This window comes from Arachis ipaensis, chromosome B1 (genome assembly GCF_059453495.1).
Source record: "Arachis ipaensis isolate K30076 ecotype BB chromosome B1, ASM5945349v1, whole genome shotgun sequence".
NCBI classification, from domain to species: Eukaryota; Viridiplantae; Streptophyta; class Magnoliopsida; order Fabales; family Fabaceae; genus Arachis; species Arachis ipaensis.
The window spans coordinates 108,356,700-108,369,054 of record NC_142436.1 but is presented as its reverse complement, the minus strand read 5'-3'; the positions used below and the strand labels follow the sequence as shown (position 1 = coordinate 108,369,054).

The 12,355-nt window shown below is 34.4% G+C and overlaps 1 long non-coding RNA gene and 1 pseudogene across 2 annotated transcripts in view; both read right to left on the bottom strand.

The window, feature by feature from the left end:
- The window catches only part of LOC110271671 (uncharacterized), a 58,049-nt gene that overhangs the window by 15,003 nt on the left and 30,691 nt on the right, over nt 1–12,355 (bottom strand). The window lies entirely within an intron of this gene.
- Nucleotides 4,497–7,020, bottom strand: LOC148577850 (protein PHOX1 pseudogene; annotated as a pseudogene). Its single transcript, XR_015902752.1, has 2 exons — nt 5,453–7,020; nt 4,497–4,944 (listed from the first exon to the last, which is right to left on the bottom strand). The product of XR_015902752.1 is annotated as a protein PHOX1 pseudogene (transcript).

The following is a 12,355-nucleotide window of genomic DNA, read 5'->3' as shown; positions in this document are numbered from 1 at the left end:
AATGGAAGGTTGTTTCGTTCTACGAAGAGCACTCTCATGAATTAGTTGCTCCACTCGATGTTAGCATGATGCCTGAGTATCGCACATTCAGTGTCTCGGATAAAGCTCAGGCAAAGAATTTGCACGACATAGGCATTAGGACCTGTCACATCTTGGGATACTTGGCTGCTCAAAAAGGTGGATATGCAAACTTGCCATTCAACCAAAAAGACATGTACAACCTCATTACTCAATATAGGAAGGAAAAGGTGAAGGGTGGTGATGCAAATGCTGCAATAAGCTATCTGAGAGGTAAAGCTGGGAACGATTCTTATTTCTTTGGCAAGTACACATTAAGTAATGAGAATCGATTGGAAAATTTGTTCTGGGCTGATAGGACTAGCCGCATTGATTATGAGTGCTTTGGGGATGTATTGACATTTGATTCGACTTACAATAGGAATGTCTACAATAAACCACTTGTTATATTTTCTGGTAGCAATCATCATGGGCAGACCGTCGTATTTGGTTGTGGTCTTCTTCTTAATGAGGATATTAGTTCATACAAGTGGCTCTTGGAAACTTTTTTGGAAGCAATGGGGAGTAAACACCCTACGGCAGTTGTCACCGACGGGGATCTTTCAATGAGAGAAGCAATTAAGCAGGTCTTTCCTTCTGCAACACATCGACTATGTGCATGGCACTTACATAGGAATGCATGCGAGAAGGTTAAGAACAGTGGATTTCTAAGGGACTTCAAGCAATTGATTTATGCCAATGTGAGTGTTGAAGAGTTTGAGGTCAGGTGGGAAGACATGGTGGCCAGGTATAACTTATCAAGCAACTCTTGGGTCATCCAAACATATGAGATGAGGAATCTATGGGCTCTTGCATATCTGAGGGACCAATTTTTTGGGCGAATCAGGACAACATCCCAGTGTGAAGGGATTAACTCTCTAATTAAAGCATATGTGAGAAAGAAAGATACCCTTCTTGAATTCATCAATAACATGGAGACCGTGGTTAGCCATTACAGGAACAATGAAAGAGTCGCAGAGTTCAATAGTAAATATACCGCTCCAGTACTTGTGACTTCTTTGCCGACACTTGAAGATTTTGCTGCAAAGACTTTCACTCGTAAAATGTTCCGAGAGGTCAGGAAGGAAATTGAGGGTGCTTGTGCAATGAATACAGAGGTGGTAATTCAGGATGGTGAAAAACTATACTTCAAGTGTAACGTTTTTGGAGTGCCAGAGATTCATCATGTGGTTGAGTTTGACAGAGTTCAGGGGATTCTCCGTTGCGAGTGTAAGTGGTTCGAAAATAGAGGAATTCCCTGCATGCATATATTCGCCTGCCTAAAACACCAACACGTTGAAGTTATTCCAGAAAGCTTAGTGTGCAAGCGTTGGACGAAGAATGCCAAAAGTGACTTCATGAAGTCAAACGTCGATGATCCAAGTGATTCTGATAAGGTACTAAAGTGTCGTTTGGGTGTGCTGGGTGCTGAGTGTTCTAGGTTGATGGATTTGGCCTGTAAGAATTCAAGTGACTTTGTGGAAGCAATGAATAGTGTTGTCGACACCATTACAAAACTCCAAAAGCGAGGTGAAAATCCACGTAACGCTAACTTAGACGATGACTGCGTTGGTGACCCATTGGTGGTGAAGAGTAAGGGAGCTCCCAAGAAAAACTCAAAATTCAAGCAACAGAGAAAATGTTCAAATTGCGGTGTGACAGGGCACTACAACAAAAGTTGTCCCAATGCTCCAAACTGAGGTAGGTAAATACTTTAACCGCATATGCTACACTATTTTGTTGAAAATTAGCTTCGCCAATTGTCCTCCTTGAAGAGTTAACTTAGTTTCCTATCACGCTTGGCATTTATACTTAATTTGTTCATTTGATCCAATTTTGCAGCATGCAGGGTTATATGGCATCAACCCAGTGGATGCTGTTCAAATGGAGAATGGTGAGACCATTGCACAATGGACGAATTTATAACTATTAAAGTTTGGGGTAAGGTGATGTTACACAATTTAATGGTTGATGGGGCATTATGCAGAGTTTTTATATGGCCTGCTCTTACTTTTGCTTATTAATGTTGGATAAGTTTTCGGTTCTCAGTAAAACAGTCATTTCTTTGCTGGTTTTGACTTTTCTGTTTTGAATACTTTGCACATATTAATGACTGAAAATGAGTAAATAATACTTGTACGTATTTATCTCCCGCTTTTTTCGTCGTTCCCCCTTCCTTCCTTTCTTGAATTTCGTTTTACTATGATGCAAAAGAACTAATTGTATATCCCTTATTTACAACAGTCGCTTCGGTAGCCTTCTGATGTGATGCATCTTTTTTACTGAATTTTACTTTCACTTTTTATATCTCTCTTGGGTCTTTCATTATGCTTTATTTTTTTTTACAAAAGTGAATGCTGTATGTTTTGTTCCATAAAATTTAATTCACTAGCTTGAAGCATATATCTTTTTTAGTTGTTGATTCTGAACTTAAAATCATGTATAATAAACTTGGTGAGCATTAACATCTATCTTACTTTTGCCTTAACCTTTTGGAATGCTGCATTAGCTTCTTCAGAAGATTACAATTGTTCTTCTTGCAATTTAGTCAATTTCACTTTGCATGAATTCAGAGCCGTGGTTGCCATCAAAGTTCGCCCATCATTATCTTCTATGACAGTAGAAATATTTTAATATTATAGATCACAAGCATATGATAAATCATAATATGACCGAGTTTGAACTATTTTTGCTGTTTTGGCATCTCTTTTTCGATTTAAATATGATTGCAACAGAGTTGACTCCTGCTGAATACTGACATTAGCTGAATGATAATACAAATGGAAATAAGAAATGAATTAAAAGAATCAAGACAGGAAAACTGAAGGGTTTAAAGTGGTTTGTTTAATGTGTACGATGTTCTAAAAATATGTTTGTTTAGTAGGAAAGTGATTATGTACATTGGAGGGCTCCAAAAACCTACAAAAGAAACAAGGAATAAAATCCTAAGAAGGGTGGCATGGAACAGTTGTAGTAGTAGGAAAGTGATTATTTTACCACTTTCATGTCTCATTTCCCAACACACCAAAACCTATATTTCAATTTACTCTTATAGATTCATTTATCATTACTAATAAGGTGAGATTTGGTAACAACTCACCTTTTATATTGGATTCAAATTCAGTAGAATGTAGCATAAATGATATTATGATTTATAACAATAACAATAAGTTATATAATCTTATGCCTCTGAAAAAGTGGCTTTATGGTGGTCATGATTTCTTCAACAGACCTTGTCTCGTCTGCACAGTGCCTTAAACAATTCCAAAACTGGTTGTGTTTTGTCTCTCTGTATTGGTTAGTGCAGGCAGGTGCAGATAGTAGGATATGATTATGCATAAATAAAATATTAACATTTAATATTATATTATTCATTTTTTTATTTGAAAGCACAACTCTTCTAGATGATAGTTTTTATCAAGCAAGGCAGTCACAGTGGTTTAAAAATTGTAATGAACCTATACACTTTAAAATGACTTTAATATTAATTTTACTTTTTAAAAAAAAATATGGTTTAAAAATTGAATTTCTAAAAACTGGTTTTAAAAGTGGATTTTTTGTTAAAATATCTGGTTTAAAAATTGAATTTTTAAAAACTAGTTTTAAAATTGGATTTTTGGTTGAAGAAACTGGTTTTAAAATTGGATTTTCAAAAACTGGTTTTAAAACTGGATTTTTGATAACCAAAAATCTGGTATTAAAAACTGGATTTTATATAGAAAACCGGATTTTAGATTTGGATTTTAAAAAAACCGGATTTAAAATCGGTTTTGCAAGTAAAACCAGATTTAAAACCGGTTTGTAAATAAAACCAAATTTAAATTTTAAAATCGGTTTAGAATCGGTTTTTATTTTTTTCAAACCGGTTTAAAATCGGTTTTTAATTTTCAATCCAGTTCTGGTTTGGTTTCCTAAACCATAAAACTGGTTCTGAAGTGGATCCAGTTTGGATTTTTAAAAATCTAAACCATGTCCACACCTATGTATGAGTTCTATTTTTTATATAAATGAAATAGCTAAATACTGACTTCTCCCCAGAGAGATACTCTTTATCAGCTTCTAAAGATGAAGAATCTGAATTTTTTTATTTTTTTGTTTTCTGTTTTTGGGGGATATTCTGACAATTTATACTAAAATTATTTGTCCCTTCACCGCAGTTTTTGAAAAGCAAACAAACCAGAGGCTTCGATTTATGGAATGACAAATTCAAATTTGAAGGGTTGTAACTCGGAACCTCCGATTTGAGGTTTTTCTTTTTTCTTTATTTATAAGGCTGGAAAATTGCCGGGTTAGTGTTGAGGTTTTAAAATATAAAATAATTAAGAAGCTCATATGGTCTGATTTGTTTCTAACCGTTTTTCAAATTTCACACCCCAACATAACACAATGAGCCAATAACAACCTGTAAGTATAACACCAACGTTTTCTCAATATGTAAATTTAACAGTGGAAAAGGATAGTATATAAGTAGTAGCAAAGGAATACAGGATGAAAATACATACTTTTTGCTATATGACAATCATATAATGTTACAAAATGGAAATTTGACAACCAAAATAATCAGCAAACCTCATCTGATCAACACACTGAACAATCATTTTATTGGTGTTTTTCCTTTTTCCAACTGAAAAATTTAGGTCACCTCACTACCTTGCCAATAAATGAAATCATATACTGCTATTACAACCGAAAAGAATGACAAACTTACACCATAATACCCTAATAAAAGATTTAAAAAATATACATATAACAATGCCTTCTACAATGACATCCCCACTTCATTCAAAACAAACATGGAAATGAAAACATAATCCAATCTCAGCAACCATCAATGAGCTATTCAAAGCAGCATAGAGGGGGAGAAAATAAAAAAAATGAAAAAAATCCCTGCAATCAAAGAGATACATCGTCATCATTGACATTACATAATACAACTTACATGAAAGGATTAGCAGAAAATAAAATATTGAATTATATGCACTATCATGCAATCCGAAGGCGGTAACAAAGTCTAATTCTACTAGGCAAGGTCAGTTATATCATGGAATCTGATCATTTGTCAACTAATCACAATTATCCAGTCAGTAATAGTTATTATAAGGTCAATCACATGAACCCCATGTTTCCATACATGCGTCCCCAAAGCTTTTTTTCTGTCATTTCCACCACAAGAATACTTGTAAAAACATCTCTCAAGTTATGAATGGGAAAATTATCATTTCAACTTTGCAATACAAACAACAGAAAAGAATAAAGGATCATTCATGTCGGTTGAGTCGAGACAAAAAACACTTAATTTTCCTAGCAAAAGTAAAATGCAAATCTAGCATTTAATTACTAATGAAAGCAGAAGCATCATGCAAAGAAAATGGAGTATAAGCACATTCTTCCTTACCTATCTCAGAGGAGGAGGAAGCCTTCAAAAATATGTAATAGCCAAAACAAAAGCATTATATATTCATCTAATGAACAACAAACTCTATGTAAGAACACTCAAAATTGCTCCAACATGTCATGTAGTTTTGGAACACGTTGACGAAACAAAGGATCAAGTTGAAATGATGGAACATTCCCCCGATTAAACAATGCCAGAGCTGCCATTTCTTGAACTTTATCTGATGCAATTTCAAACAGTTATTGATCATCATCATCCGATGCACTATCCTCCATTGCTTCGAACATAGCTTCATTCCAACCTCGTGAATATCTAGATATGCATCAGAGTCAAATTCAACATGGTTCTTGAACAGCCTTGCAAACTGGACAAGCCAATCCTCCAAAGTAATCACCCGGTTTGCTACCGGTTCGGCTCTTTGCCTAACTACATTCTCTATATCCTCGCCTGGTTTGCTAACATAAGTTGGCACCCCACTTCCCATGCTTCTATCATCATAATATGGATCCTGTGAAGGATCCACTTCTGTAATATAAAGTCGGTTTGATCCCGGCACATTACCGGAACTTTCAGCTAGCCTTAAATCAGCAACATTGGTTATTGTAACAAAATCACCTTCTCAATCCTTATACTTGACAAGAACACCCTTCAATTGTGGAAACCGATCCTTTATTGTATCCCTTATCGTTTTTAAACTACAATTCACCGGCAGCTGCGCCCATCTTATATCCTTTCCCAATATGATTCTCTATGTCCTTGTAACCGCAGTTTCTCGCCTCTTAACAGATCGTGCTTCCAAATTGTCTTTCTCAGTTGTGTTCTTGACCACTTCCTTATCCTCATCCTTAAATTGACAATAACACATTCTCCTGCACATGATCCGTCTGCACCACCTCCTTGTGCACAACCTCCTTATCCTCCTCCATCTTCTCGTCACTTTTCTGGTGATGACCTTTCTTCTTCTTTAGCTTCTCCCTCACCACTTTTCGCAACCGGGCACCTGGAGGCACTGCGATTGTAGCCAAAGCAATCTCATTCTCATCTATAGTGATGCCCTTTTATTCCATTGTAATTCTCAGACTATCCTGGATCTCAATGCTGTAAGGTTATTAGGCTCCCAATTCAAAACAATCATAACATCCCTCATTGGCAAAATCCAACCGATTCAACGCTGCGTAGCACTTTGCACTCTTCAACATAGCCCTGCCATATCTAGGTGACACTTCTAATGCCATATTGCATTCGTTGATGGCAAGAGGGTATTCACATAGTCCCATTTGCATGTAACGGACGGCCATACTTATGTGAATGTGTGCAGCATCAAGGTGATCCTTTAGCAGGAGCTTCAAACCTTTCTATATCTTCAACATGGCAGCTTCATGATCCTTCTTCTGATATAGCCTGTTGCCTTCTTCCTTGAGCTCTTGTGCCATGTGGATGAACATGGCAGTGTCATCATCAAGGGCCTTTGAGGCGCTACGGTCCATAGTCTTATTAGTAGCAGGAACCTTATCTTATTTTGCCTTGGGACTTTCATGATCTTTCTTTTTCCCTGTTGGCTTCCCCATAATTGGTCACTGAAAAACCAGTAAAAAATTTCCAATATTGGTCTATACAAATAAAGCCAAATTTCCAATAAAAGTTGTGAATTGTTATTGCAATCAAAAAACACAACAAAGCAAAATAAGTGAAACAAACTAACAGAAATATAACTTTAACGCAATTCGAGAACTTTGAAAGAAATTCTTATTTCCTGATGATTAATCGTATGACAAAATTGATTCAGAAAAAGAGGAAAAATTAAGAAAGGATTAGGGATAGGAATATACAATTACGTGTGATATTGAATTGAATTGGATTGGATTCCAACAAGATGATGATTGGCGGTGATATTGATTTTTGTGGCTCTTTCTGTCTTTTTTGTTTTCTTCTATCCCACTATGGCCAAGGGATTGTGCTGTGTTTCCCTCATGTCAACATTGAAAGAAGGAGAATGAAGGAGAAGGAGAATAATTTATTATGGGGTGACCTAAAATTAGAGTGGATCATTTTCCTGCCAATTCTCACTAATTCAGGTTTGATACAAAACCAAATGGTGAATTTACTTCTTTGGAAGAGCAGGGATACTGCCACTCACATATCTTACCATATGAAAAATAAAAACATGGAGATAGCATAGCATATTGATACTGATGTCTGAGTTGAATTATTCCCCTTCCATTGTCACGCCAATATCTTTCTCACATTAACATTCCTCTTGATTGAAAATTGACAATAAGGATCGACATATAGGGAACTACTTATTCCCCATACCTGAGCTTTATGTATTACGAAAATGCTCACCTCTAAAATATTGAAGACCACATATAATTTGATTGTTCCTTGGCCACATAATCATATGATATATTAAGCTGATATCTGAGGCATCTTGATATTCAGGATGAATAAAAAAAATTCAGTATACAGCATTATACCTTATCAACACAAAAAAAATAATGATATAACATACGATCATAGGAGTAGAGAATCAGAAGACCTGCCTGCTGCAGAGAAATGACTCCCCAACTCAAAATAAGAAATCAGCCAAAATCTGATAATTCCATAGCACACAACCTCTTGAACTGCCTGCCACAGGCATGATAATGTCAAATTATGATACTAAATTGATGGACTACCACAAGTTTTAAAACTGAACACAAGAATTGGGATGTACAAGAAGATACTAATCAAAGTACAAGAACTAGTTGAAGAATCATTGTGAGATTCAGCACCTTTACTTAGGGTTACACGATCAGACACAAATTCTGATCGGTCAAGAATAATTTTAAGGAACATCTCCTAAAAATGTTCAGCCATCTTGATCTGCAAGAGGAAGCGTCCAATCATAAACTGAAAATTGTTTTTTTTTTCTACTTAACACAAACTAAAATCCCATTTACCACATCAGTGTCGAATTCTACAACTCCAAATGGAAGAAATGTTGATATAACAGATCTACCATGAGCAAGATGAAGATCAAGTTCCAGTTTTCTCAGCCTCTGATGGAAGACATGGCATGATGAATAGACCAGACTTTTCGTAAACCCTATCCTCTAGAAAGGGCCAAAATTTTATGTAGTATGAGCTGAGATGAAAAATTTCCTCTTATACTTTCCAAGACTTTCTACAGGGAGAAGGAACTAACATCTAATGTAATTCTCCGCTTGACGTGTCATCTGAAAAAGAGGGGGAAAACGTGAAATACAACAGCAATTCAAGGAAGAGAATAACAAACCCACTAACCTAAAGAGCATTTCGAGAAGAGGGCCACTATGAACAGCGATGACCCTCGGGGGAGCAGACGTCGTTCCCAATTTGCAGGAAAGGCTGAAGATAGGGTCACAAATATGGGTGAGTGCTTTATTTTTTGCGGGGTTGGGGCTATCGGGTTTTTGAGTTTGGCGGGTTTGTGTGTGAGTCTATCTTTTGAGTCTCAGAGAATTAATTTTGGGGGGGGGGGGTTTCTACCACCCAAACTATTCAGAACAACAACCGATATCAGTTAAATTATAGAGGGAGTAGAGTTTTCGGGTGAATATGCGGAGTTCTCTTACACCTTTGCTATATAATTTCCGTAAAATTGTAATTATTGTGTAGTGAAGTGTACCTCCTCATTTAATTTTGAGGTTGCAACGTCTTTTTTTTTTTTTTTTGAGTTTATAATTTTAGTGAAAGAAATGGAAACAACACAATACTATCGATGTAAACGGCAGAATTAGAAACAAATAATTAGAAACGGTTCCAATATAAAGTCTTATCAAAATAAAATACTCAACCCTGTCAATGTAAATAATTCAAAAAATCTTAAACTTCGAAAAGTAAATAAGTCTCGGATCATGAACATAATAAATGGCTGCATTTCAGTTAGTTTTGGTGACCAATTTCCTTGCGGCTTCGATGGTGTTCTCTTTGACCTTATTATAATTACTCAGCACTAAGTCTAAGGCCAATCACATGCGAGTAGTATCGTCCACTGGCTGCATGTTGTGAAATTAATAAATAACTGAACATTCAATTGACTTAGGATACAATATGAGGAATTATAATGTTATACTCACTGGTATAATAAATGAATTTCTGGTCTCAGCACATAGCTGCCATCTAGCAACCCATATTCCAGAATCAAACCTGAGGCATAGGAATTAAAGTATTTGTTTCAATTTCCTTAGAAACTTATTTGAATTTGCTTAAATTCATATAGGAACTTAGCTTACGAGTTATCTTGTTATGGAAGATTCTGTGGATAATAGATCTGGAATTCACCGAGTTGATATGCAACTTCATCCAAATCTGACTTACACGCTAATCTCTCATTGGTCAAATGTTCATGGATCATCCAGTCAATGAAATTTGCCTGCATTGATAGCAATTATAATTATAAGTTATTGTTTGCTGAAAATTAAATGAGTTATTGGCAACAAATTCGATTTAGAAGCATGAATAACTCACTAGTTGTCGAATTTGTCGCTCTCTTATGGTTTTCCTTGTCCGTTGTTGCATCGGATCTACACATATCAGCTTCCTCTTCTTCACGTCAACACATAATAAGTACCAGTGATTAAAGTGGTCCTTAACTGGTACGTACATCTAAAAATCACAAAAACTCAATATTATAAAAACATATAATGGTAAAGGATAGTAGATGGGTAGGTTTCAAAGTTGAAACAAATACACTAGCTACCTTTGATAAGCTGCTAACATCAGATAAGTATGCTGAATGGTTCATTACCACCTCTGATGGTGGGTAGAAAAAGGAGAGTGCTTGTTCCTACAACGTTTTACAGTCAAGGAATATTGCGATTCACTTTGGTTGTTTTAGTAACGCACATAGTAGACATTGAATTCATATGACTTACGGAGACCCTAGGCGGAAGAAACCATATCTTTGGACCTCCGGAACGGTTTTTTTCATCATGAGTCATTTTGCATGCAACCATTGTTAAAATCTAGCAAGATTAAAGGTGACAAATAAAATTAGTCTCAGAGGTTTGAAAAATAAAAAATTTAACGAAAAAAATCTGGAATTTTACATTAGCATCTAGCTCTCGCATAGGCTTAAGTGCATCGAATGATTTTCTACAACCATCCACACCTTCGTATACAAGTATTTTCTCGCTGTTGTAAAAATAAATAAATAAATAAATAATATTACCACATGAAATAAAATATTTAACAACTGTTATTTACATGTATATTAACAAGATACTTACTCGGGAGAGGCATTAGCATTATATAAATATATAGCTACCATTGCTTCTTCTTCATTGACCAGCATATCTTTGGGGATTTCAAACGTCAACTGAAATAAAATTAATCATGAAATCATAGTCGAATTATTCATAATGAACATAATCTTAATAAAATAGTTTTTACTTACTGGTATTGTCAATGAACGCAATCTTTCAACTTCACATTTGACGCCGTCCAACTCATACAGTTGTCCATCACGGTTAGTTGCCTGCATATTAAATGTATACATTACAAATAATAATTTTGATCATTTTCAGTTGTATTAAACATAGATTCTTATTGTTCATATGTTACTATATTCACCTACTATTAAACATGAAATTCGCATTTGGCAAACTTTAAGAAATCCTTAAAACAGAGATTACTAATTCTTGTTACTTACCCTACTGCCATTTGCTTCTTCACCTCCAGCGGTAGACATTACTGTGTTTGCAGGAAGAGTTAATGTCTGGGCCAATTTATGAAACTCGTGGCGTACCGTTATTTGTACCTCTTGTTTCACCCTCAAAATTTTTGAATCAATGTATTCAGTTAAACATTGATACATTGGTTCTGAGAGTAAATTTAAATGTTGGTTGCTGACAAATATATTGTCAAAAGAGGCTTCTGTATTCTTCTTGGAAAGACTTTGGCTACACAATTGCGAAATTAAATTATATTTAAAAGAAATTTTTTTTTAAAGTGTCATACAAGTCTTTTCTTGTGAGAAAATATAAAAAGGGAAAAAATACCATAACAAGAACATATTTAATATTAATTTACTTTACATAGGATTAAGTTGTAAAAAATAAAACTGATAACCGAATACTGAACAAATAATTTTAAGACAGTTGACTTTTATAAAGCCGGAAATATATAGTTGTTAATGTTAAATATTTATTCATGGTTAATTAATGAATTTATGCATAAAAATTATTAAAACGGTAAAAAATTTAACGAAAATGTAACTAGCCAATCCATCCTGTAAATCCCGATTATTGGAAATGTTGCAGTTGATTAATATAAAGTGTTTCTTCAACAATGACTAGTTAAAGGAAATATCAGACGTTTTCAAAAGATTAAGGAGATAATTTACATCTTGCACAATATATCACTCTTTTACTCGTCCTTGATATTAAAAAAAAATTAATTATTTAGATATTAATATAATATTACAAATATTATTACAGTTAAAAACTTAAGGTATTAATTAAGTAATTAATACCATACTTAAAATAAAGTGCTGTGTTTTTTTTTTCAGAACCAAATGTTAAGATAAATTAATACATAGTATAGTCCGTTATAAATTTTTTTTCATAAAATAAAGTTTTTTGATAAAGGAGCAATAATAACTATAATAAAATAGATTATAATTACAATATGATATGAATTAAAAATATTTTTAATGTACTCACCCATATAATTATCTATAACAATATATAATGGGAATATATAGGAAATACAGAGGGTTTGGTGTCCAATAAAATAGATTATAATTACAATTTTTGTGCTTTATTTTAAGTTTGTTAAACAAAAAAGTTCTAATGTTACCCCGCTTTAATTTTTTAGTTTTACCACAAATGAAAAAAAAAAGACTTTGTTTGTATTAAATAATAAAGAGAATACTCGAAAAAG